This window comes from Balaenoptera physalus, assembly GCF_965194825.1.
Source record: "Balaenoptera physalus genome assembly, chromosome: 11".
Lineage (NCBI taxonomy): Eukaryota > Metazoa > Chordata > Mammalia > Artiodactyla > Balaenopteridae > Balaenoptera > Balaenoptera physalus.
Window position 1 is genome coordinate 58615130 of NC_138896.1, and position 27429 is coordinate 58642558.

The following is a 27429-nucleotide window of genomic DNA, read 5'->3' on the forward strand; positions in this document are numbered from 1 at the left end:
CCTAGAATTATACAGTCTTAGCTGCTAAAATCAGAGTGGTGCTATTAAGTAGGGAACAAAAGAATGGGCTGTTGGGTCAGATAACTACCCCTCTCTGCCTTACCAAGAAAGATCCAAGGCTTAGAGATGTTTGGTGCAGAGGGCTGCAAGGCGAAGGACAGAAAACAGGGGTTAGTTGAATGTTTGTTTTCAGAATAACTGAACCATTTAGATCTCCACTTTGCATCTACCTCGCACATGTGGAACACAGGCAATCCAAACAAAAAAAATTTTAAAGCTCTGTATCAGTTATCATGGCTGTACAACAAACCACTCCAGATTTTAGTGGCATAATATAACATTCATTTATTATTTCTCACAATTTTATGGGTTGGCTGCGGTCAATTGGCAGCTCCACCAGGTCTGGGCAGTCTAAGATGGCCTGGGGCCTTGGTTCTGGCTGTCATTTGGCCCCCTCTCTGCATGGTCTCTCATCACTTCAGTAGTCTAGCTCATGCTTCCAAGAGAGAGAAGCTGGAGGCTGCAAGGCCTTTTGAGACTGAGGCCCCAGAACATGCATAGTGTTACTTCTGCTGCATTCAGTTAGCCAAAGCAAGTCACAAGGGCAGACCAGGTTTAACAGGTAAGAAATAGACTTCATCTTTTGATGGAGGAGCTGCAAAGCCATTGTTAAAGAGGCATGGACACAGGGAGGTTTGATTCATTGGGAACCATCCTGTTAACAATCTGGCAGAGACTCTAAAGAAACTGAATAAACTGCCTGGAGGGCTCCCAGAATGAAGCTGTCCCCATTCTGGAATCTTGAGATCTTATCATCTCAAGGCCTACTCCCTTCTTGTTCATTCTAGAGCAAAGTCTGCCAATAAATAAGCCCTGCCCACTTCACCTCTCAGCTGAGGACCAAAAGAAAGAGCATGACATATACACCAGCAGAAGGATTCAGTACCAAATACCTTGAAAAATCTATCCAGTCTCTTACTCTTGGGTATGTACAGTTAACAAAGGGCTACCAAAAACATTAAGAAAATTTGAAACATGAAAAAGAAAGACCAAGTCAAAGGTACAATTAACCCCAGAGGAAATGGAGATAAACTAGAGAACAGAAGGAAGCATAATTTTTTTTTTAATTATTTATTTTTATTTATTTTGGCTGCGTTGGGTCTTCATTGCGGTGCGTGGGCTTCTTATTGCGGTGGCTTCTCTTGTTGTGGAGCGCGGGCTCTAGAGCGCAGGCTCAGTAGTTGTGGCGCATGGGCTTAGTTGCTCCGTGGCATGTGGGATCTTCCCAGACCAGGGCTCGAACCCATGTCCCCTGCCTCGGCAGGCAGATTCTCAACCACTGCGCCACCAGGGAAGCCCAGGAAGCATAATTTAAAAACAAAAAAACTTAAGTGACTTCAAAGAGATTTGAGAAGCTATTATATTTATAAAACAAGAACAGAATACTGGGCGGGGGGGGGAAACAGTCAACAGCACAAGAAAAATCTTTGGAAGTATAATGGCAGATATAAAAAATTCCACAGAGAGTTTGAAAGAAAAGGAACTCTTCCAGGAAATGGAACAAAATCAAAGAAATGGAAAATAGAAGAGGTAATGAAGATAGAAGACCACCCTAGGAAGTTCAACATCTAAATAGTAGGAAGTCAGTAAACAGAGAAAGTGGAAACCAAAGGAAGGAAATTATTAAAGAACTATGGAACAAAATTTCCTACAAAGATATATGCCCTTACTTTGAAAGAGCCTTCTGAGTTCCTGGTCTAATAAGTTGGTTTTTTTTTAAAACCCAAGTCTAGGTACCAAAGGGAAACTTCAGAACATCATGGATTAAGAGAAGACCCTCAATCTTCCTAGGAAGGTAAGAAACAACAGATCACAAATAAAGGAAAAGATTAAAGCATCCAGAGACTTCCCTGGTGGTCCAGTGGTTAAGAATCCGCCTTCCAATGCAGGGGACTCAGGTTTGATCCCTGGTCGGGGAACTAAGATCCCACATGCTGCGGGGCAACTAAGCCTGTGCGCCACAGCAAAGAAGAACCTGCGCACCAAAACGACGACTCAGCGCAGCCAAAAAAAAAAAAAAAAGATTAAGGCATCCAACTTATTATCAGACATGAAAGAGCTTAGAAATTTTGCCTCTCAAGTATCCTTTCTGTCAAAGGAAGATGTGGTATATAGGACACAGTGGAACTCCCCAAGGAATGCTATGAAAAGAAACTCCAGCTTCTCAGCTGTTCAAGCAGCCTGAGCACAACCAGTTCACCTTAGATCAAAGACTCAGTGAGCTCTCACAAGAATATTTTTAAGAAACATGGAATACATTTCAAACAATAGGAAAAAGGAAGAAGAAGCTAAATGATATTAGTCATGTAGTAAAGAAAGCATATATTTCTTCTTTCAACAGCAAAAGAGAACCAATTAGAAACATTAGAAAACAAATGTACAAGATGTAGGAAGCAACGAAAAATCGCAGCATGATTTTGAGGAACTGGGAATGTAAGTGTAGTAAACTGATTGCATTAATGACCCAATGGTACTCCATTGTATGATTAATACTAGTTTACTCATTTTTCTGTTGATGGACTTTTGGGTTGTTTCCAGTTTGGGGCTATTGTGAATAAAGTTATTGTGAAAATTCTTGTCTTTGTCTTTTGGTGTGAATCTCATTCTTAACTCAGGTCTTTTTCACTTGCTCTTTCCTCTGCCTGGACCACTTCACCTCTAGATCTTTCCAAGGCTGGCTCTCTCTCACGGTTCAGGCTAGCTATCAGATGGTGGCTGGAGGGGACAGGCTGGGGGCTGGAACACTTGGGGGCTGGCTGGGCACCTCTTTCTCTTACAGTTTCAGGGCCTCTCCGTGTGGTTTCTCTTTGTGTGTTGGTTTGAGCTTCCTCATAGTGTGGCAGCTTCAGGGCAGTTGGACTGCTCCCATAGCAGCCAACAGTCTCAAGAAAGTATTCCAGCAAACAGGGGAAACGTCATTGCCTTTTACAACCTAGCCTTGGAAATTACATGGCATTGCTTCTGCTGTGTTCTGTTGGTTACAGGTAAATCACCAATCCACCTCAATTCAAGGGTAAGGAAAATACACTCTACCTCTTCATAAGTGAGTGATAAGAATCTAGATGAGCCATGTGGAATGGAAGATATTATTGCAGCCAATTTTTGGAAGATATACTCAGCCATACTGTCCATACCCTATGTGGTTTTTTCCATAGTACTTTCTATTATTGGATATTATTTTATTTCTTTCTTTGTTTTTGATCAGCCATCGCCCTTTACTAGAATATGTGCCCTAAAAAGGGCAGGAACCCTCTCTTTATTATTCTCTGTCCTCTTACCAGTACTTGAATGGTGCGTGTGAAACCGAGTCCCCCTAAAACCAAGTTCTCCTGAGTTATGATTAATCTCTCTATCCAAAACCCTGTTCCTTTAGGATTGAGGAATAGCAAAGAAAATGGAGGACTGAAACCAAGCAGGACCCTGTGGGGCCTTCCCAGGTAAAAAAGTCCTTCCATGTCCCCCATTTCTTGTTCATAGAAAAAAAGGCTTTAGTCTCCTAGGCCTTCCCCAAGTTCCAAAGAGCAAGTTCAAGCAGTTAATGATCAGGACAACAGAGTCATAGGACTCCTAGCTCCTCCTAAAGGGATATACTTAACAACCTGGTGCATATCTTGGAGTTCTTCTGCAGAAACTAAGACCCCTATGCAAGTGGAGGATGGTGACACTACATGCTGACCACAAGCACACAGACACTAGACTGGTTGGAACCAGAAGGCTTAGATTCCTGAAACATCACCCTGTTACTTCACCACCAACCAGTCAGAAGAAACTCCACAAGCTGATCATGCATCCTCCCACCCTCTTCCCTAACACTGTCTTTAAAAACCCTTGCCTGGAAGCCATTGGGGAATTTGGGTCTCTTGAGCATGAGCTGCCCTTTCTCCTTGCTTGGCACCTGCAATAAACCCTTACTTTGCTGAAAACACCCACTGTCAGAGTTTGGCTTTCTGCACTGCAGGCACAAGAGCCCTTGCTTGGTAACACCTGCACATCATATTCAACATGTTTGTTGAATAAAATAATAAGACTTTTGAGACAGGGAACCAATAGATGCCTCATGTTAATAAATCAAGTAATAGAAGCACAAGCACATTATTTAGGGATGTGGACTTAACCACTCAAAGAAGTAAACTAGAAATAGTTAAAGGAGTTGCCTGTAGGGTTCAAGATGGGAAAGAAAGGATGGGACAGAGGGCAAATACTTTACTGCAGCACTTGTGTATATGGAAATTTTTTAAATGCATGTACTTTTTTTTTCCATTTTATTATTATTTTTTAACATCTTTATTGGAGTATAATTGCTTTACAATATTGTGCTAGTTTCTGCTGTAAAGTGAATCAGCTATATGTATACGTATATCCCCATATCCCCTCCCTCTTGTGTCTCCCTCCCACCCTCCCTATCCTACTCCTCTAGGTAGTCACAAAGCACTGAGCTGATCTCCCTGTGCTATGCAGCTGCTTCCCACTAGCTATCTATTTTACATTTGGTAGTGTATATATGTCAATGCTACTCTCTCACTCCATCCCAGCTTACCCTTCCCCCTCCCTGTGTCCTCAAGTCCATTCTCTATATACAAGCAGCTCATGAAGCTCAATATCAAAAAAACAAAAAACCCAATCCAAAAATGGGCAGAAGACCTAAATAGACATTCCTCCAAAGAAGATATACAGATTGCCAATATACACATGAAAGGATGCTCAACATCACTAATCATTAGAGAAATGCAAATCAAAACTACAATGAGGTATCACTTCATGCCGGTCAGAATGGCCAGCATCAAAAAATCTACAAACAGTAAATGCTGGAGAGGGTGTGGAGAAAAGAGAACCCTCTTGCACTGTTGGCGGGAATGTAAACTGATACAGCCACTATGGAGAACAGTATGGAGGTTCCTTAAAAAACTAAAAATAGAACTACCATATGACCCAGCAATCCCACTACTGGGCATATACCCTGGAAAACCATAATTCAAAAAGAGACATGTACCACAATGTTCACTGCAGCTCTATTTACAATAGCCAGGACATGGAAGCAACCTAAGTGTCCATTGACAGATGAATGGATAAAGAAGATGTGGCACATATATGCAACAGAATATCACTCAGCCATAAAAAGAAATTAAATTGAACTATTTGCAGTGAGGTGGATGGACCTAGAGTCTGTCATACAGAGTGAAGTAAGTCAGAAAGAGAAAAACAAATACTATATGCTAACACATATATATGGAATGTGAAAAAAAAAAAAAAAAAAGGTTCTAATGAACCTAGGGGCAGGACAGGAATAAATGCGTGTACTTTTGCTTGTTTGATATTAAAATTTTTTAAGCTAAATTTTAAGAGGTTATTGTAGAAAATATGGAAAAATTGGAAAATATGCAAGACTAACAAAGCATTATTTGCAATCCCACCACCCAGAGACAGCCACTCTAAACACTTTGTTCTATTACCTTCCTGTTGAAAATAGTCTGTATCTTGCCTTTTTATTTTCTTTGCATGAATTCTATTGTGAGGATTTGCTCTAGAGCAGAAATGCTGCCTGGTAAAGGTAACCTAAGGATTCCTTTACTTCTTGTTTCCCCTACTTAAAGGTCTGCATAATTATGCCCTTTTTTTTCCTCTCTCCACCCTGACAATCGTGTTTAACCCACTCTTTCCCCGCCTCTCCTTCCCTCTTATTCAAAGACCTCGTGAGTTCATCACTGTCTCTTTCTCCTCAGTCACAGGACAGCAGCGTGTGTCTTGGTGACTTATTGCTACACAACAAACTACCCAAAACTCACTGACTTAAGACAACCATTTTTAGCATTTTTCAACAGTTCTGTGGGTCAGGGATTTGAGCAGGTTCAGCCCCATCATCTCTGCTCCACCTGATGTCTGTTGAAGCCTAATGTCCACCATGTCCAACGCCTCAGCTCAGACCACTGGCAAGGCTGGTGGCGAACAGGAATGGTTACATTGGGATCACATGTCTGGGGCTTTAGCTTACTCCGGCTGCCAGGTGCCTGGCTTCTCTTCCATGTGGTCTCAGAGCTTTTCCCTCTCCACATGGTCTCTCCAGCAGGGTGGTCAGTCTTCCTGCATGACTGCAAGGCTCCCAGGAGCCTGTGTCTGGAATTCTGCCTGCATCCTGTTGGCTACAGCAAGTCACAGGCCCAGCCCAGACGCAAGGGGAAGGGAACACACAGGGCATGAACACCAGGAGGCATGGGTTACTGGCGGCCACCAGTGAGTCACATGGATATGAATGCAAATCCTGGCTCCTCAGCTTGCTAGCTATATTTCTTTGGCCTAATTTCTATACTTCTCTGAGCCACCATTACCTTCTTTATCCATAAAATAATCAGGATATAATTCCTTCTGGGCAGAATCATTCTATGCATTGAATAAGAAAAACATGTATTATGCTGCACATAATGACTGCATGGGGTTTCATAGGCGGGACTCAAGCATTAGAAAGATGTGCAAACCATAAACTTGATAGAACTGTAAGAAAATAAGCTCCTGGTAATCTGAAGAAATCTTTGGGAGGGCTTTAGACTTCCAAGGAACCAGAAGTTGGAATCTCAAAAAAAATCGCAAAATACGGTGATTCCAGTATGGTTCCATGGGTGAAGAATTTCTTCTCTCTCTTCTGTCTTGAATTACTACTTTCTTCTATTTGCCAACCTCTTGGCTGTATTTTAAGCTTAGTCTTTCTCTTCTTATCTCTCTTGTTGACTAATTTCCTTTGCCTTGTAACCCCTTGTTCTATCCAAAAACCTGGAGCCACAAGAAGCTCTTCCCATGGTCATCCACCTTCCCCTCTAGAAGAGAAATCCCTTTAAGCCTCGTCCCCATAACTGTGCCCTTTCTCCTGGCCTCCTGCCTTGTCACTTCCACTGTGAGGCTCCTCCCCAGCAAGAGATTTGAGAGCAAATGACCTTTAACCCAATGAGAGTCCCCCTCCTGCAATCTCCACTAATCTTCTTAGGTGTTAATATTTAGCCTTATCTGGTAATACCCAGGTGCTGGTAAATGCAGCTGCCCACAGCCTCATCAGAGAACCTTTTGGAATGCTTCCCTTGCTTCTTTCCCCTGCTTGTTTGATGGAGATTTCTGTTCTGGGGCAAGAGATCAGCAGAAGTGATACCCCTTTTTCAGTTGAAGGAACACACTTTGAAATTCAAAGATTTGATGAAGCACACAGAAACTGTTTCTCAGAGTTGCTCTGAGGTAACTCACAGGATAATTAGCACATTATCAAAGGCCTGAAATGAATGTACAGTGAGGAAGGTGATCAGTTCTCCTCCCACTTTGGAGGGCAGGTCTGGGGTTGGGGGGAAGCCCCAGTTTCTGCATGTCTAAGATGCCTCCAGAATGCTGCTGGTCTGGGGACCACACTTAGCCAGGAAATGCTACTAAGTAGCAAAGAAGATGAGAGAGAAGCGATGGACATCTTCCTGCAGCTCTGAAAGGCAGCAAGCAACCGTCAATTTTTCCAGGCATTTCCGTGAAGCGAAGACCCTGGGCTTTGGGAACAGATAGAGCTCTCCACCCACTGGGTGGTCCTGGGCAAGTCACTTTACCTCTCTGAGACTCAGTTCCCTCATTTGTAAAGAAGGGGGTGGGGTTCATACCTGCCCCACTGAATTGTCTGGGAGATTTTGAGACACAGTGTGTAGGATGGCCCAGCTGAGTGCCCAGCACATCTAAGCCCTCAGTAACCGGTACCTGGTCTCACTATTGCAAGGGTGGAATCAAGAGACATAAGCAAGAGCCCGATGTCTTCAGCTTTTCCATGTTCCAAGTGAGGACGTGGCTTTGTCTTCACAGGTCCCAAGTTAATAAACAGCAGTGTTCGTGGGCGTGCTCCCAGCGTTCAGACGGCTGCTCTGCTTTGATGGGTACACTTGAGCCACCCCAGGGCAAAATGAGGTAATGCTCTGGAGCCATGAAGAGAAGGCTCTTTCTCATGAGCTGTCACACCCTCTGATGTGAAGGTGTCTTTCATAGACTGTTTTCTATTATTAAGTTCCTGTGACACCTTTGGCACACACAGATCCTTCTCCAATGGCAGAAAATGAAAACATTTCACAGTTCTTATGGGTTCAAGTCCATTTTCTGCTCCTACACACACAAAAGCATTTTCTTTGAGTCTACGTGCCCCATTTCTAAGCCTCTGGTTTTCCCAGACATCCTCATTAAGCAGCAATACCTGCAAGTCCTTCAAAGGACTTACTCTGTCTGCTCAAACCTTCAAATTGCTTTGCAATAACTAGAGACTGCTCTGCTGACAGGCAGGAGAGAGAACAACCCAGATTTCTTTCTCTGGGTTTCTGCTTGTTTTGACTGTTGCAGTTTACACCCACATGTTGTCTAACTTCTACTGATGATTCAACAGAAGCCACCACCAGCAAAACCAGTTGTTTTGTGTCAGAGAACAGCCTTTGACTGAGGTGATTTTCTATGATGATGGCGACAACCTGATTTCTGGAAATGAAATTTCTAGAATTCTCTCTCAAGATGCCTGGGAAGAACATACAACTGTATGGTTCATTCATTACCTTATATCCCCAAATTTATTTCTCCTTACTTACAGAGCTAGTTTGTTTTACCAGTGTAAAAAAAGACTTTATCATGAGCACACTTTCTCTTCATTTAAGCAAAATTCCTAAACTGCAGTTGCTACCCTTTCTAACTTAAGAGATCAAAACTGGGCAGTGGGAGGTGTAGAGTTTAGAGCTGTTAAAGAAAGGCAATCAATGGAGTAAGTAGTAGTGACATAGGGACATCAAAGATGGTGCCCAAATGGTTTACTTCACTAGCTGGGAATATGTACTCACCAACATGATATGTATTTCAGAAACCTCCTAAATTCATGTTGAATTAAGATTTTTACCTTAGGGACTTCCCTGGTAGTCCAGTGATTAAGAATCCACCTTCCAATGCACGGGACGTGGGTTCGATCCCTGGTCGGGGAACTAAGATCCCACATGCCGCGGGGCGACTAAGCCCACGTGCCACAACTACTGAGCATGCAAGCCACAACTAGAGAGAAGCCCGTGCACCGCAACAAAGATCCTGCATGCCGCAACTAAGACCCGACGCAGCCAAAAAATTAAAATTAAAATTATAAAAAGATTTTTACCTTAAAGCTATGTGACACTAATTAGCATATTAAATGTTTTCCATTTAAGAAATGAAGATAGACCATGAGATAAGCTAATTAGTTAGGAGGAAACTTTAATGAAGAAAAAAATATGAGCAAAAGCAAGAGGCACGTAAATTTGTTTTTCCTCCAGAGACCATACATACTCAAGCAATGTGGATGAAATTTCCCCATTTTCAACCCTATATATTTATCCAAATCAGATAGATAGATAGATAGATAGATAGATAGATAGATAGATAGATTCAAGGTGCTCTTCTCCTTCCTACAGAGAGCTGTTTATTGAGGCAGCAAATATTTCTTGAGTGTCTAATCCATGCTGGGCACTATGCTAGGTGCTGGAGGCTGTGAACAAGACAAACGAGTAGTAGTCATTCCACATGCTAATATAGGATATTAGTTAAGCGTCTTCTGGTTACAAGAAACAGCTACTCCAGCAAATGTAAGCAAAAATGGGAACTTATTGGAAAGCTATTACTGGAAGAGTTAAACATCCAAACCCTGGGTAGGGCAGAACCAGGAATTCATGGACCTTCCCCTTTGGGCAATGATGTCATTATGGTGACTCAGCCCCAACAAGTCCCAACTGCTGTGTCTTTCAGGTCAAGTTTCTGAAGAGAGAAACTCATTGGCTCAGCTTAGGTGCAGTGTCTATCCCTGGTCCAGTCAGCCATGGCCAGAATGGCCAGCTCATGTGGCTTGAACCTGCCCTGACATATTTGAGTCTTCCCAGAAACTGAAAGATTTTGTGAGTAGAGCAGACACTCGTTAGTTTCTATATTTTGTAGCCCTAACATTTCAATAGGTTCAGGGTTATATTCAAAATATTTAACAACTGCTATGACCCAGGCAGTGACTAGTCCAACCAATGCTGGTTGTAGACTAGAAATAAGGTCCAGGAGGGTCCTTGCTGGGTCAGGCATTAATCCTGTAGTTACTAGGTCATGGGGAGGTATGGGGCATACTATGGAAGGGGCCAGGGTGGCCCTGGAGAGGTGGGGCTTTGGGGAATTTTCCTAGAAGTTCAGGTGCCCTGGAAGTAGATTCCGAGATGCAGATTTACATGGAAGTGATTTATTAAGGAAATGTTCCCAGGGAAGGCCATTAAGAAAGTGGATGAAGCAAGACAGGGGAGGAGAGGAAGCCAAGCAAGGGTGCTATATTGGGGTTCTCCAGAGAAACAGAACCAATGGAATACACGTGTACAGCTGACCCTTGAACAACATGGGTTTGAACGGCATGGGTCCACTTATACGCAGATTTTTTTTCAATAAATATATATAGTACTACACAATCAGGGGTTGGGTGAATCCACAGATGCAGAAACACAGGGCTGTCTATGGGTCTTGAGAATCTGCAGATTTCGGTATATGCGAGGGCTCCTGGATACTGAGGGAGGAATGAATATATATACACATATATGATTCCATATATATAGATATGGAATTGGCTAACATGATTATGGAAACTGAGAAGTCCCACCATCTGCTGCCTGCAAGCTGGAGACCCAGAAAAGACAGTTGCAGTCAATCTGAAGACCTGAGATTCAGGAGAATGGGTGATATAACTTCTAGTCAAAATCTGGAGGCCTGGAAACAAAGACCACTGATGGTGTAAGGCCCAGCCCTTGACAGGAGAAGACTGATGTCCTAGCTCCAGCAATCAGACAGAGATCGAATTCTCCCTTCCTCTGTCTCTTTGTTCGCCCTTCCTTTGTTCTATTCAGGTCCTCAGCAGATTGTGTGAGGCCCACTCACATTGGGGAGTGCCATCTGCTTTGCTCAGTCTACCTATTCAAATCCTAATCTCATCTGGACACACTCAGGATAAGGTTCAACCAAATATCTGGCACCCTGTGTCTCAGTCAAGTTGATGCTTAAAATTAACCATCACAGACCCCCTCAGGGATGCCTCATCCCAGATGCCACAGCCTGGGAATGTGGACTCTTTCACTGGAATAGACTCATGTCTAGCAGAGACCCTTGCACAGTTTAGGCTTTCACTAATAAACAAGTGAAGTTCTGGATTGAAGCTACGCTGCAGATTTCTCCCAACCAGAGGCAAGGGAGCCAGCCGCTTGTTATCTTAGCACTTCTTGGTCACTGTTTCACGGCCACATCGGGCAGGGATCTCCTTCCCACGCACGTCTGGCTCTCTGTGCCTTGGCTGAGCAGCTGCTGCAGAGTAACAGGTGCTGGAGGTGAAACCACCCAGAGAGTCAGGTGGAGGATGGAGCCCTGACATTGTCTGTACCAGTGGGATCAGGGCAGTGGCTGCTTACCAACTTGTTCAGAAGTATTTCAATATTTTGACAATCAGTACAGCCAATCAAGTGTGTGCCAGCTGGATGTCAGCCCTAAAAACAATGCAGGGTATGGCAACCAGAGACTGAGACAGTGAATAGCAATCCAGCCTCTTCAACTGGCTCGATGTCAGTAGGCCACATTCATCTAAGGCATCAGTTCCCTTAACTCTAAAATAAAAGGGTTGGGGTAGATGATTTTACTTCCAATCTTCTATAGATAATTTCTCCCCTAATAACATTAAGAATTGTCTTCACCGTGTCTAGACTCTGCCTAGATTTTGAGATTCAAAGATAAATAATACATGCAGTGGACGCTTGGCTCTTTCCCTTTGTTTCTAGACTCTAACCTCACCTTCCTATTTGCTGCTCTCTGTTTGGGGGACGCCCCACATGTGTGGCCTTAGTGGAAAGTCTCTGCAGCTTCCTAAAAGGAAGGTCCTCCCTGATTAGCCCAACACAGACAGAGGGCTGGGTGCTTTCTCCTAGAGTTTGGAATTTGGAGTGAATGACACCTGGAGGAGGGGACGGTTTGGAGGTCACTCCTTGCAGGCAGCAGGGACTTGCTGACTACACTCTTCTAAAGTGTGGCCTCTGCTGGGGTTCCTGATGCATGGCCTCCTGGAGCCCCTTAGGCTGCACCTTTTCAAGCCTAGCTGTACACACTTGGTTCCCCTGACATCCTTCTCCTACATTCCCTTTCTGTTGCGTTAGTTTCCATTCTGTATCATTGCTCAAGAGTTGTTGGCCTGTCTCTTCGAATTTCTAGACAGTAGATGCCTTGAAGCCTAGGACTGTGGACTCTTCCACTGGAGTCGACTCATGTCCAGCAGAGACCTTTGCACAATTTAGGCTTTCACTAAGAAACAAATGAATAAAAAGTAACAAATCATGGTACAGACAAAAAGACACTGGAAAATTAGCCATGGAATTTTTTAGAAAACTCTATTCTGAGATTAATACACAAGTACCTGAACAAACAACTGTGTTTCTGCAAGGATTTCTTTTTTCAAATACTGATGAAAAGACTCATCTATGTGTCTGTTTCTTTGTCCAGCTCTTTATCCAATAATAGTTTGTTTACCTGTGTGGGTGACCTTGCTTCTAGGCCTAAGGCTGAGCTTCCCAGGACTATTGTTTTAGGCGATGTTTACGTGCAATTTTTTCTTTTGTTCCTTGTGGATAAAACAAATTAGTAACCATAAGATGAGAATCTGAAGCAGCGAAAAATCAACATCTTGAGTGGTCTTCCAGCCATGTCCACTCTCAGCAGGACCCAACAAAAACATCCCAAACAGACTAGCAGATACAAACTATTATATACAGAATGGATAAACAACAAGGTCCTACTGTATAGCACAGAGAACTATGTTCAACATCCCATGATAAACCATAATGGAAAGGAATATGAAAAAGAATGTGTGTGTATATATATATATATGTATATATATATACACATACATGAGTCACTTTGCTGTACAGCAGAAATTAACACAACATTGTAAATCAACTATAGTTAAATAAAATAAATTTTTAAAAAATCCCAAACAGATGAAAACCTGTTTGCTTTGAAGACACACAAAAAAGAAACTGAAAGAAAAAAGAGTGAAACGTGTGCCAAGCAAGAGAGAGATTTCTCCTTATACTTTTTTTAAATAACAAAAGATGAACTCATTATTATCCCAAAATCTCTTGAGGCAGAAATTCAGGCACCCTATTATTCTATAAAATCAAAATGACAGCATCCTTGGAGAAACAGTTGCCTGGTAACTCAGAACAGAGGTTTGTCTTTAGATTCCTCTGGAATCAAGTGCATCTATTTTGGTTTTTCTGTTGAGCTCATTTCCTTCCCTACAATCCCAGAACTGAACAATTTAGGGAGAAGAATTCCACTCATAAGAAAGTCTCTCTTCCTACAGAAGATATTTTTAAGAAGTACAGCTCTCTTCATGCAGTTGAATTGCTCTGTTTTTAGGACTGTTACATGAACATATAAGAAAAGAAAAGGAAAAATGCATTAACATGTAAGAAAAGGAAAAATGCCAACTGAGAGGAGGTTTCAGACAGAGATGTATGTTTTGCGGCTGAAAGCCAGACACCAGTTTTTTTCTTTTTTTCTTTTTTTTGGCTGCGTTGGGTCTTCGTTGGTGCGCACAGGCTTTCTCTAGTTGCGGTGAGTGGGGGCTACACTTCGTTGTGGTGCGCGGGCTTCTCATTGCGGTAGCTTCTCTTTTTGAGGAGCACGGGCTCTAGGCACACGGGTTTCAGTAGTTGTGGCACGTGGGCTCAGTAGTTGTGGCTCGCGGGCTCTAGAGCACAGGCTCAGTAGTTGTGGCGCATGGGCTTAGCTGCTCCACGGCATGTGGGATCTTCCCGGACCAGGGCTCAAACACGTGTCCCCTGCATTGGCAGGTGTATTCTTAACTACTGTGCCACCAGGGAAGTCCCCAGACACCAGCTTTCTAAGAGAAGAAATTAATTCAGAATCTCACCTAAGATCAAAGTATAATTTACTCAGTTGAAAGATGCTTTGCAAACTCCTACCTCTTCATTGGAGCAAGAAGAGCTGTCCAGGTAGGCTCTTACTCACCAAGCTCAGAAGCCCTAAGTCTCCCCTCTTCTGAATTAGTGATGTGGTCCCAGATCCTTTTCCTCTCTGCACTTAGATAAAAGAGACTAAGGTAACTGCATCGTTAATGATTCTTTTGCTTATAAGCAAGAGAACCTGAGTGAGAGACCTTACACAAAAGGGAAACTACTGGAAGGATTGGGATAACTCACAAAAGGATAACCAAATAGCTTGGGAGTGGGCAGGAATCAAGGTGCTGGAAGTTAAGAGGCAGGAACCACAGAAAGGTGGAGAAGGAGAAACAGGCTAGCAGGAGCCCATGATGAGAAAAACGAACTTCAAATATCTTTGTATTGCTCACTCAAGATTCATAATCCCTGGAGAGAATGTCACATTGGCGGAGTTTAGGTCAAAAGCCTGAGCCTGCTGTCCCAAGGCAGTGAGAGGAAGAATTTACTGGAAGGACCCTCCACAAACCCCTTCAGTTTCCAAGATGGAAGGGCAGGTACCTAGCTTTAGTCACATCAAGACTGTCCATAATAGGGTGATGGGAAAGTCATTTCCCAAGAAGAAACTCTGGTGCTATTAAGAAGGGAGGATGAATGCTAAGAAGGCAAAAAATGTTCACCACTGTCTTAGGTTGGGTTCCCAGAAGCAGAGACCGAGGCAGAGATTCTTATACAAGTGACACCCTGAAGTCGTGCTTTCAGGAGAAACTTGTAAAAAGGTAAGGGAAGCAGGGGAAGAGGCTAAACAAAGATGAGGTTTCAGCTGATGTCTAATTTCAGCCTGATCCCAGTTCTGGAGTGTGAATGTCACCACAGAGTTGTCCCCTTTGAGGCAAGGGGACAGTTTTTGTATCCTCGTATTAGTCAGTCATTGGCTGCCTGATGCCCTGAGGGGAAATAGCACTTCCCAGGCATTTCCCAATAAGGTGGCTCCCCCTGGCCAAGGATAAATCTCCAGAGACAGGTATAAGCTTGAGCCATTATCAGCAACACTTAGAATAGCTGGGAAGAGGGGCGCTAGCACAGTAAATGGGATCAGGGTAGGGCACCAGCACTGTCTACTACAACCATAAAAATAAAGGCAAGGTAGTTGGATTTGATTCACTAAATCCAGGGTTTCCCATCTGTAGACTGATGTAATAACCCTGGGACTGCTATTAATTCTGAAACAGATAAGATGAAAGGGATCAATTATTGTGTAGACTGTCTCATTGGGGAAAATAATGTAATGAACAGAGAGACACCCAACAGACAGAGTAAGAAGAGGTAAAAATTTCTTTAAAAGAAATAGATAATGACAACCGAATCAAAAAATGGGCAGACGATCTAAACAGACATTTCTCCAAAGACATACAGATGGCCCAAAATCACATGAAAAGATGCTCAACATTACTAATTATCAGAGAAATGCAAATCAAAACTACAATGAGGGGACTTCCCTGGTGGTCGAGTGGCTGAGACTATGCACTTCCATTGCAGGGGGCACGGATTCGATCCCTGATCGGGGAGCTAAGATCCCGCATGCCACATGGCGCAGCCAAAAATAAATAAATAAATAATAAAGATCTTAACACTCTTAAAAAAAAAGTTATTAAAAAAAAAACTACAATGAGGTGTCACCTCACACCGGTCAGATTGGCCATCATCAAAATGTCTACAAACAATAAATGCTGGAGAGGGTGTAGAGAAAAGGGAACCCTCCTACATTGCTGGTGGGAATGTAAACTGGTAACAGTCACTATGGAGAACAGTGTGGCGGTCCCTTAAAAAACGAAAAGTAGAGCTACCGTATGATCCGTCAATCCCACTCCTGGGCGTATATCCAGAGAAAACCATAATTCGAAAAGACACATGCACCCCAATGTTCACTGCAGCACTATTTACAATAGCCAAGTCCTGGAAGCAACCAAAGTGTCCATCGACAGAGGAATGGATAAAGAAGATGTGATACATATACACAGTGGAATATTACTCAGCCATAAAAAAGAATGAAATAATGCCACTGGCAGCATCATCATGGATAGACCTAGAGATGATCATACTAAGTGAAGTAAGTCAGACAGAGAAAGACAAATATATGACGAACTCACATGTGGAATCTGATTTTTTTTAAATGATATAAATGAACTTATTTACAAAACAGAAACAGATCCATAGATTTCAAAAAAAACTTATGGTTACCAAAGGGGAAACATGGGGGGGAGGGATAAATTAGGAGCTTGGGATTAACCTGCACACACTATTATATATAAAATAGATAATTAACAAGTACCTACTGGATAGCACAGGGAACCCAACACTCTGTAATAACCTATATGGGAAAAGAATCTGGAAAAAAATGAATATATGTATATGTATAACTGAATCACTTTGCTGTACACCTGAAACTAACACATTGTAAATGAACATTGTAAATCAACTATACTCCAATAAAATTAAAAAATAAATAAAGTATCAGCCTTCACCAGGTGAATGATGCAGCTTGCCCCAAGATCCAGCACACGAATTATCAGCATGAAACAGAAATGTACCTCAAGCTTCTTATACGCTTTCCTACAAAAACATAACCCTTTGTCAATATAACTAGCAGTTCTTAATTATGAGATAAAACAAGGCGGAACAATATAGAACAGTATTAAGAGAAATAAAAATGTCTTCAAATTAAGTACCTTTTCATCTCATCCTCTTAGGCCATTAATTACCACTTTAACTTCATCTTGGCCTCCCTACTCAACTACAAGGAGAATACTTAACTTTCTTTTGGTGGTTCAAGTGTCAAAAATGTCCTTAACCTGGTATAGAATTTTTTCAGAAAATCACTTCTAACTCTTCTCCTGCTGAACCATCTAATTACCCTACTTAGGCTTTATTGGAGGAGGCAAAGTGTTAAGTGTTTCATCACTTCTCTGATTAGTTCTAGAGGACAATAACAGCTCCTTTACAAAAGTAAACCATTTTTCAAAAAGGAAAAGATAATGAAACTTACGGATATAGTCAAAGGACTGACACTAAAGGAGAAAGATATACAGGAAGGAGATCACTGAAAAAAAAAAAAAGAAAAGAAACTAATAGACTTTCTAATGCACTTGAAGGAATGCATCAAAAAAAAACATATATCAAAGAAGTCTTATAGACCTAATGGGGAATTTGAGAATAATTAGTGATAAATGCACAGAAAACTAAGCAAACAAAAAAAGAGACTACTGTTAATTCCAAGAAAGAACAAAAAGTTGTACAAGAAAAGAAACATAACTATGATTAACATTTACAACGTGAATAAACAACATTGCTCATTAAATTATGATTGACAGCATTAATGAGTAAAGATATCTAGTCTCAGTGACATAAATATAAATGTAACTGAAATCTGGGAGACACCTCTCTCTCTGTCTCTCTCTATATATAACATTATATATATATATTTATATATAATGTATAATTTATATTATATATTATATAATATTATATATTTATATATGATATATTATATATACAAGAATATTATATATAATATTCTTATGAGAATAAGTATTTTGAGCCTCTCTCTTGATTATACCTGGTAACAGAATGGCCAAATACATATATATATGTATATATATATACATATACCCACATACATATACCCATTAGATACCAGTAGTCTCCACACAGTTTTGACAACAAAGATGTCTCCAGACATTGTCAGAACATTGTCAGATGTTCCCTGGCGAGCAAAATCACCCCCAGTTGAGAACTACCGTTCCAACCTTTTTATTACATTTTCTCTACTAAATGGTGAGGGTTTTATTTCTCTGACTTAAAACTGACTGATTCAGAAAGCCATAAATTATGTCAAAATTTGATAAATAAAATATTAATGTAATTATTTAGAAACCTGCACCAATAAAAGAATAAACAAATTAAAGTATTAAATGCAGTTGCTCCTAGAGAATAGGACGGAAGGACAAGGAAGGGTGATTTTGAACTTTTTCATATGATTTAATTTTTTTGATGTGTATATATACAGCTGATCAGGCCAGGTAGAAAGTTCCAGAGAGAGGCTCGAAATTCTTATTCTCATAAGAGATTAAAGAAGTGTTTATTCTGATCTTTTGTTTCTAATCTCATCTAAGCCATATTCTCTTATATTTTGCCCAGAGGCAAGTATGGCTCTCATCTAGCTTGAATCGTATGTTTATTTCTTTTCCAAGATGACTCGAGGCTGCCTCGTCCCTAATGGTTCTGGGTGGAGAACTGGCTTACCCGGTTATACTTATGTAGTAGTCAGAGAAGACAGGAAAAAAACACTCTGGTAAAGATTATATGAACATTGGGACTTCCCTGGTGGTCCAGTGGTAAAGAATCCACCTTACAATGTAGGGGATGTGGGTTCGATTCCTGGTCAGGGAACTGAGATCCCACATGCCGTGGGGCAACTAAGCCCACGTGCCACAACTACTGAGCTTGCACGCCTCAACTAGAGAGCCTGTGTGCTGCAAACTACAGAGCCCACGCACTCTGGAACCCGCACGTCACAACTACAGAGCCCACGTGCCCTGGAGCCCGCGTGCCACAACTAGAGAGAAGCCCGCGCGCTGCAACGCAAGATCCCACATGCCACAACTAAGACCTGACACAGCCAAAAATAAATAAAATAAACAGATTCTTAAGAAAAGATTGTATGAACATTAAAATAACATTAGAGTCCCTGTATCTGCATGGGTTGTCTCCCTCCAAAAATGAGGCGGAGGAGGGAGTGGGGGCAGTTGAGACCTTGCTTTGCTGATGTGTGTCATTGTTCCTTATTTTATTAGGCTGTCTTTCCTCAATCTCCATCCATCCGTATCTCCCTCATCCTGTAATCTGCAGCACTACCTCTAACTCATCTTTGCTCCCCCAACCATAGCAATTGAAACAAAGTCTTAGGACTGAATTTCTTGATTTGCTTGATTGACTAGTTGTGATTGTGCTCCAATTGTTTTGGAAATGCATTCATCTGACATATGAACAAATAATAGAAGACAGTTTTCAACCCTCCAAAACATAAAGAGATGGAAATGTGTATTTATACATTTTTTTTTGATTTGCATTTCCCAGATTACTAATAAGCATCATTTCATGTGCTTGTTGGCCGTTTGTACATCTTCTTTGGAGGAATGTCTACCCAAGTCCTTTGCCCATTTTAAAATTGGATAGTCTTCTTATTGTTGAACTGTAAGACTTCTTTATATATGCTGGATACTAACCCCTTATCACAAAATATTTTCTCCCGGGACTTCCCTGGTGGTGCAGTGGTTAAGAATCCACCTGCCAATGCAGGAGACATGGGTTCAAGCCCTGGTCCAGGAAGATCCCACATGCTGTGGAGCAACTAAGCCCATGCACCACAACTACCAAGCCTGTGCTCTAGAGCCCATGAGCCACAACTTATGAGCCCACATGCCACAACTACTGAAGCCCATGCGCCACAACTACTGAAGCCCATGTGCCTAGAGACCGTGCTCCGCAACAAGAGAAGCCTTTCAATGAGAAGCCCCCACTCACCACAACTAGAGAAAGCCCATGTGCAGCAACAAAGACCCAATGCAGCCAAAAATAAATAAATAAATAAATAAATAAATAAATAAATAAATAAATAAATAAATTCTCCCATTCTCTAGGTTGTATTTTCATTTTCTTGATAATGTCCTTTGACGCACATGTTTTTAATTTTGATGAATCCAATTTAACTATTTTGTTGTTGTTGCTCATGCTTTTGATGTCATATTTAAGAATCCATTACCAGGGACTTCCCTGGTGGCGCAGTGGTTAATTAAGAATCCGCCTGCCGGGCTTCCCTGGTGTCGCAGTGGTTGAGAGTCTGCCTGCCAATGCAGAGGACACGGGTTCGAGCCCTGCTCTGGGAGGATCCCACATGCCGCGGAGCAACTAAGCCCGTGAGCCACAGCTGCTGAGCCTGCGCGTCTGGAGCCTGTGCTCTGCAACAAGAGAGGCCGCGATAGTGAGAGGCCCGCGCACCACGATGAAGAGTGGCCCCCGCTTGCCACAACTAGAGAAAGCCCTCACACAGAAACGAAGACCCAACACAGCTGTAAAATAAAATAAATAAATAAATAAATAAAATTTTAAAACAAAACAAAACAAAAAGAATCCACCTGCCAATGCAGGGGACACAGGTTCGATCCCTGGTCCAGGAAGATTCCACATGCTGTGGAACAACTAAGCCCATGAGCCACAACTACTGAGCCCATGTGCCACAACTACTGAAGCCCTCGAGCTCTAGGGTCTGTGTACCACAACTACTGAAGCCTGTGTGCCTACAGCCCATGATCCACAACAAGAGAAGCCACCACAATGAGAAGGCTGCACACTGCAACGAAGAGTAGCCCCCACTCACCGCAAATAGAGAAAGCCCATGCACAGCAACGAGGACCCAATGCAGCCAATGAAAACTTAGCCTATGTTTTCTTTTAAGGGTCTTAAAGTTTAGCTCTTATATTTAGATTGTGGATTCATTTTGAGATAATTTTGCATACGGTGTGAGGTAGGGACCCAGAGTCATTCTTTTGCATGTGGATATCCAGTTGTCCCAGCACCCTTTGTTTTATTTTTTAGTTTTTGTTTTGTTTTGTTTTGGCCATGTCTCATCTTGCAGGATCTTAGTTCCCTGATCAGGGATTGAACCCAGGCCCCAGCAGTGAAAGCACCGAGACCTAACCACTGGACCACCAGGGAACTCCCCCAGCACCCTTTGTTGAAGAGACTATCCTTTCCTCCATTGAATGGTCTTTAAACCTTTGTCAAAAATCAGTTGGCCATAAATATGTAGGTTTATTTCTGGACTTCTATTCCATTGGTCTATTGTCTATCCTTATACCAATACCACACTACTTTGGTTACTGTAGCTTTGTAGTTTGTTTTGAAATCAGGAAGTTTGAATCCTTCAACTTTGTTTTTCTTTTTCAAGATGATTCTGGCTCTTCAGGGCAAGTAATTCCTTTTAGTTCTAAAGCCAATTTCTGCTTTTAGCTAGGTTTGTGACTGTTTCCGGACCATTATGGGTGCCTCCAGCCATGATGACATTATTTGGAATAATGCCATTTCTCCAAACAAGGCGTTATTCCTCTAAACAGAAAGAGACGTATCTGGGGGCTTCCCTGGTGGCGCAGTGGTTGAGAATCCGCCTGCCAATGCAGGGGACACGGGTTCAAGCCCTGGTCTGGGAAGATCCCACATGCCGCGTGAGCAACTGGGCCCGTGAGCCACAACTACTGAGCCTGCGCGTCTGGAGCCTGTGCTCCGCAACAAGAGAGGCCACGATGGTGAGAGGCCTGCGCACCGCGATGAAGAGTGGCCCCCGCTCGCCGCAACTAGAGAAAGCCCTCGCACAGAAACGAAGACCCAACACAGCCAAAAATAAATAAATAAATTAAAAAAAAAAAAAAAGAGCTAGTTTCTTTAAAAAAAAAAAAAAAAGAGAGACGTATCTGGGTCTTTGTGGAACCACATTTAGTTCATGAGAAAAAAATTAAGTCAAACAAGATTCTAGTTTTAGTTTTTTGGTATCATACAAGTGAAAACAATACATTTATGGGCTGAAATATTTGTCTAAATAGAAGACACAGAAATCCATTTTCTATAGTTTAGACATAATTCTAGACACTATGGTGAGTCTAACATGGTGGACACAAAGTCAAGGTTTGTATGATATTTTTGCTGTGTGAGGGCTGTAAGGCAGGTCCATTTGAACAAAAACCTTGTGGGTACACTTTTCTTCTTTTGCCCCTCCCTTTCCATTGCCCATCTTGCCTTTTCTTCTTCCTAACTTCCTTCCTGGTCTTATTCTCACACCTCCTTCTCTGAAGATCTTTCTACCCTCCCTCTCTTTTCCTTGCCCGCCTTCTCCTCCTTGCCCTTTAAAACTCCCACCCCCTGATTGAATCCCAACTCAACTTTAGGAAAACAAGTTGGTCAAACTGATCCTCAGAAAGTGGTGTAAACGGCTAACTCACTAACACTCAGCCTTCAGTGTTCATTTGTTAGCCCAAGAAGAAGCCAGCAGGTAGAATAATTGCAGATTGTCTAGGAAAGCCATTTGAGTCCCTCCGGGTCTTTCATAAAATCACTCCAGCGAGCCTATGGTGCATATATTTTGAGACAACCTAGTACTCTGTCTCAGTTTTCTGTTTTTCTTTAGAGTGGAACCTGGACCATCACATGTGGCGGGGAGTGTTGTAGAGGGAGATCTAGGGCTGGTTCCTTCCGGTCCCACCTTAGTCAAGTCCTGAGCCCTTCCTTTTACTCCATCAGTGGATCCCTCTGGACATCCAAGTTTTCTCTTTCTGCTCTGGGCTATTGTGCCATGTGTTGTTCACACAGGGTCATTCTTGAATGACCAGCATGTTTTGTGTTGCCTGCTGCCTATGACTGGCCTTCACTGACTCCCATAAGAAGGACTCTGACCTTGATGTAGATTCATTCCCCTTTCTTGTGGCTTCCCAGTGGTAAGGAGGGCTGCCTGCAGTTGGAGGTTCTATTCTTGGAACTTCCTCTCCCCAAAGCACTGTGGTTCATAGCCAACTGCCTGGGCTGGTATTAGACCACCTCTCCTTTTCACTTCACAGGGACAGGACCCCTCACACAACTTCTTGGATTCCATTTTATTTGTTTGTTTTGTTTTGTTTTTTTAGTTCATGTATATTTCTAATAGGTATATTGGATCCTGTGTCCCAGTCAGCATAACTCTCCCCAGTTTTGAAACAGTTCAGATAATTATCTGACCTCACCTTCTAAGCATCACTTAACTCTAATACGAGAGAAAAGTCTTCAGTTTGTCAGGAGCAGAACTTGACTGGAGAAGAGGAAAGCAAAGCCCATAATTATAATAAATATGCAATAGCACAACAGCAGCATTTAGGATCTTTAAAATTATATTCAGGTCCTTTTGTGTCTCACTTATTTCACTTAGTATAATGTCCTCAAAGTTCATCTGCAGCATGTGTCAGAACTTCCTTCCTTTCTAAGGCTGAATAATATTCTATGGTATGTACATACCACGTTTTGTTTATCCATTCATCTGTAGATGGATATTGGGTTGTTTCCACCTTTTGGCTATCGTGAACAACACTGCTATGAACTTTGGTGTGCAAATATTTGTTCAAGTCCTAATTTTTGATTATTTGGGGTATATACCATAGAAATAGCTCATATGCTTTATCATACCTCCCTATTCTATTCCATTTAGCTGCCTATTCTTTCATCAGAAGGATACCTTTCTTTTTTATCTTGCATGGTTTTTTTGTTTGTTTTATTTTTTAACATCTTTATTGGAGTATAATTGCTTTACAATGGTGTGTTAGTTTCTGCTTTATAAAAAAGTGAATCAGTTATATATATACATATGTTCCCATATCTCTTACCTCTTGTGTCTCCCTCCCTCCCACCCTCCCTATCCCACCCCTCTAGGTGGTCACAAAGCACCGAGCTGATCTCCCTGTGCTATGCGGCTGCTTTCCACTAGCTATCTATTTTACGTTTGGTTATCCTGCATGTTTTAATTTTTTTTTTTTTTTTTGTATCCAAAATGTGTTTATTGGGATGGTTTCCCATTCATCTTGATTCAGGGTGATTTTAGTGCTGCTTCTGTCTGAAGGAGCAACCTTCTGTAAGCCTTGCTTTTCCTCTTGTAGGCTGGCAGAGGACAGTAGAGCAGCCAACTCACAAAACTACTGTTTGTGCATGGCTAAAGACGGTGGTGATTTTATAGCATCCCAGGCATTTCACATCCATGAAATAGGAACTGGGGCTCTGCACCAAGCACTTCTTCTTGTGTTTCATCTTCTCTTCTGGAGAGGGATGAAAGAAATCCTTGCAAGAGGCATGTTCTCGTGGGAAGGTCGTCACTGCCGGAAAGGCTGTATGTTTTAATATCTGATAGGACTGGTCTCTGAACTCCACCCTCCCTCCATTTCCTTTACTTTTTCTGAATTATGTTGAGTATTTTCTCTTATTAATTTATTGGGAAGAACTTTAGAAACTGATACATTACCACACTAACAAAAGAGACACCTTTGTTTACAACCATTCTTTTTTTATTTTTTGGCCATACTGCGCAGCTTGCGGGATCTTAGTTCCCCGACCAGGGATTGAACCTGGGCCTATGGCAGTGAAAGTGCCAAGTTCGAACCACTGGACTGCCAGGGAATTCCCTGTTTACAACCATTCTTTATATATTCCTTACTGTATTCTGATGCAGTTCATATGTGCTCCAAACATCCATGGTGATTTATACTGGAAGTGGTGTGCATGCAATTTGTGATTTTGTTGAAATATTATTGCAATAGCCTTAGAAAAGCAGTTGACACACATGAAAGTGTTAATTTGAGTCAACTGATACCAAGGGATAATGCTTGATTTGTGGTAAGAGGTTTCATCGAAATATTTCTCCTAGTTGTCACTTAGCAAAGGTAATTGCTTACTAAGCTAGTCTCTTTGCATAAATTTCAATTTTCCAGCATTTGATTAAACTTGACAATTGGGATTCTCCATGGTAACAGTGGAGCAAGATGCTACACCTTCCAAAAAACATAAAAATAGTGCTCTCTCATTTGATGCCTGGCAGCAATACTCCTTGTTTTTACTCACAGGAAAATTTATTTTTGCTGATTGGCGTAACTTTGGCAGGGAAAGGGAAAGGACAAAATAGTTCTCTCAGCAATCAAAAATTGATAGGGCAGTTTAACCTTTTCCTTTTTTTAAAGACCCAGGTGAGGTCTTCATAACTTTAAATAGCATAAAAAGCATATACTATACAAAAGCATAAAGCATATAAAATATAAAGGCAGAGTGAGTACGATCAGAGAGGAGCCTTCAGTAAGAGTCTTTGAGGACAAAGGTTCTTTGATTAAGGGACACACTAGATGAAGCAGTTGCGGTTCTCAAGCAGCGTGGGTTCAAACTGCATTTATAAGGCTTAACGATAGGTCTTAGTCTAAATTTCATTTTATCTCCCATCCTGGTTGGTCCCTGTGGTAGATAGTATTTTTGTTCATGACTCTTTCTTCCCTCCCCATCCTCGCCATGGCTTACTACAGACAGAGCACGCTTCTCTAACTCACTCACTTTGGGTTTGGTCTAGAGAATGTGGGTGAATGTAACAAACGTCGTGTCTGACCAGAGGCTCTACATGAATTTGTGAAATTTGGCTTGACCTCCTGCACATTTGCTATGAGGAGAGAATGCCCTGCATAGCCATTGCCCCTTCAGCCTGGGTCCTGGAATGAGAAACACGTGGAGCAGACCCAAATCTAAGGTCAGGGGAAGCCTGGCCACCCACATGCTGCGCGCAGACCAGCGGGAGAAAAATAAACGTTTGTAGTTATAAATCACTGACATTTGGGAGCTGATTACTATGTAATATTATTACAGCAAAAACCTGACTAATACGGTCATCAAAAAAAAAAAAAAGAAATGGTTCTGAAGAACCTAGGGGCAGAACAGGAGTAAAGATGCAGATGTAGAGAATGGACTTGAGGACACGGGGAGGGGGAAGGGTAAGCTGGGATGAAGTGAGAGAGTGGTATGGACATATATACACTACCATATGTAAAATAAATAGCTAGTGGGAAGCAGCTGCATAGCACAGGGAGATCAGCTCGGTGCTTTGTGACCACCTAGAAGGGTGGGATAGGGAGTGTGGGAGGGAGACGCAAGAGGGAGGAGAAATGGGGATAAATGTATATGTATAGCTGATTCACTCTGTTATACAGCAGAAACTAACACACCATTGTAAAGCAAACATACTCCAATAAAGATGTTAAAAAAAAAAAAGATTGTTCCTATTAGCGCCTACTGTGAGCAATCATACAGACTTTAGAATGTGCACGCTGGGTTCTGATTAGCTGGTCCCCATCTTTCCAGTCATCAGTCAGATGGAGTAAAGTCTGATTAAATGACTGGCTTGTCCTGATGACACTAAGGGTGTTCTTCTTTTTTTTTTTTTTTAATTTATTTATTTATTTTATTTTTATTTTTGGCTGCATTGGGTCTTCATTGCTGCTCGCCAGCTTTCTCTAGTTGCGGCGAGCGGGGGCTACTCTTCGTTGAGGTGCGCAGGCTTCTCATTGCGGTGGCTTCTCTTGTTGTGGAGCACGGGCTCTAGGCGTGAGGGCTTCAGTAGTTGGGGCTCACGGACTCTAGGGCTCAGGCTCAGTAGTTGTGGCACACGGGTTTAGTTGCTCCACGGCAAGTGGGATCTTCCCGGACCAGGGCTTGAACCCCTGTCTCCTGCACTGGCAGGCAGATTCTTAACCACTGCACCACCAGGGAAGTCTGCTGAGGGTGTTCTTGAAGGTGAGATTTATTTATTCATTTCTTCTTTTTTTTTTAACCCAGATTTTTTTTTTTTAATAAATTTGTTTATTTTTTTAATTTTATTTTTGGCTGCATACAGTATTTGTTTTTCTCTTTTTGTCTGCGTTTGGTCTTCCTTGCTGCGCTCAGGCTTTCTTTAGTTGCAGCGAGCAGGGGCTACTCTTCATTGCAGTGCCTGGGCTTCTCATTGTGGTGGCTTCTCTTGTTGCGGAGCACGGGCTCTAGGCGTGCAGGCTCAGTAGTTGTGGCTTGCAGGCTCCAGAGTGCAGGCTCAGTAGTTGTGGTGCACGGGCTTCGTTGCTCCGCAGCACGTGGGATCCTCCCGGACCAGGGCTCGAACCCGTGTCTCCTGCATTGACAGGCGGATTCTTAACCACTGTGCCACCAGGGAAGCCCTATTTATTCATTTCTAAAGTCTGTATTTATAAACTAGGGACAGATATTCTAGGAATTCTATTGGTGGAAAAATCAGTTTACAAAACAACTTGTATGTTCTCATTTAGGGAAATTTGAAACATGCACTGGCAGCTCCAGAATTTCTATATAGAATTTCTATATAGGTGGGCTGGATAGCAATCTGATTGGAAGAGAGTTGGGGGTGAGCATAAAGTTTTGACATTTCATTTTTATACCACTTTAATATAATTGAAAAAACTCCCAATGGGCCATATCAAAGAATTACTTGGAGGGAAGCTGATGAAGATGGTGTGGGAACTTTAAGGCCCCATACTCCCAGATACTCCTTGGCCCAAACAGTGCCTATATTAAGTGTATCTATAAATACACAGAGAGAGGGCTGGAAGCATAGACACCAAAATGAATGGGAGTTATAAATGGAAAGTGGAATTTGGGGAAATCTTTACCCTCTTCTTTGTATCTTTCTGTATTGTTTGAATCTTTTGCACTAAACATATATTATTTCCCCCAAAACCAATGAAGTTACTTTCCACAAAGAAAAGAAAAAGAATCCTACTGACCTCTACTTTTT

General features: G+C 42.0%; 1 pseudogene across 1 annotated transcript; it reads right to left on the minus strand.

The window, feature by feature from the left end:
- Positions 1–23206: 23206 nt before the first annotated feature.
- On the minus strand, positions 23207–24796 carry LOC309637381 (small ribosomal subunit protein eS27 pseudogene; annotated as a pseudogene). The gene has a single exon. The product of its transcript is annotated as a small ribosomal subunit protein eS27 pseudogene (transcript).
- Between the last annotated feature and the right edge of the window lie 2633 nt (positions 24797–27429).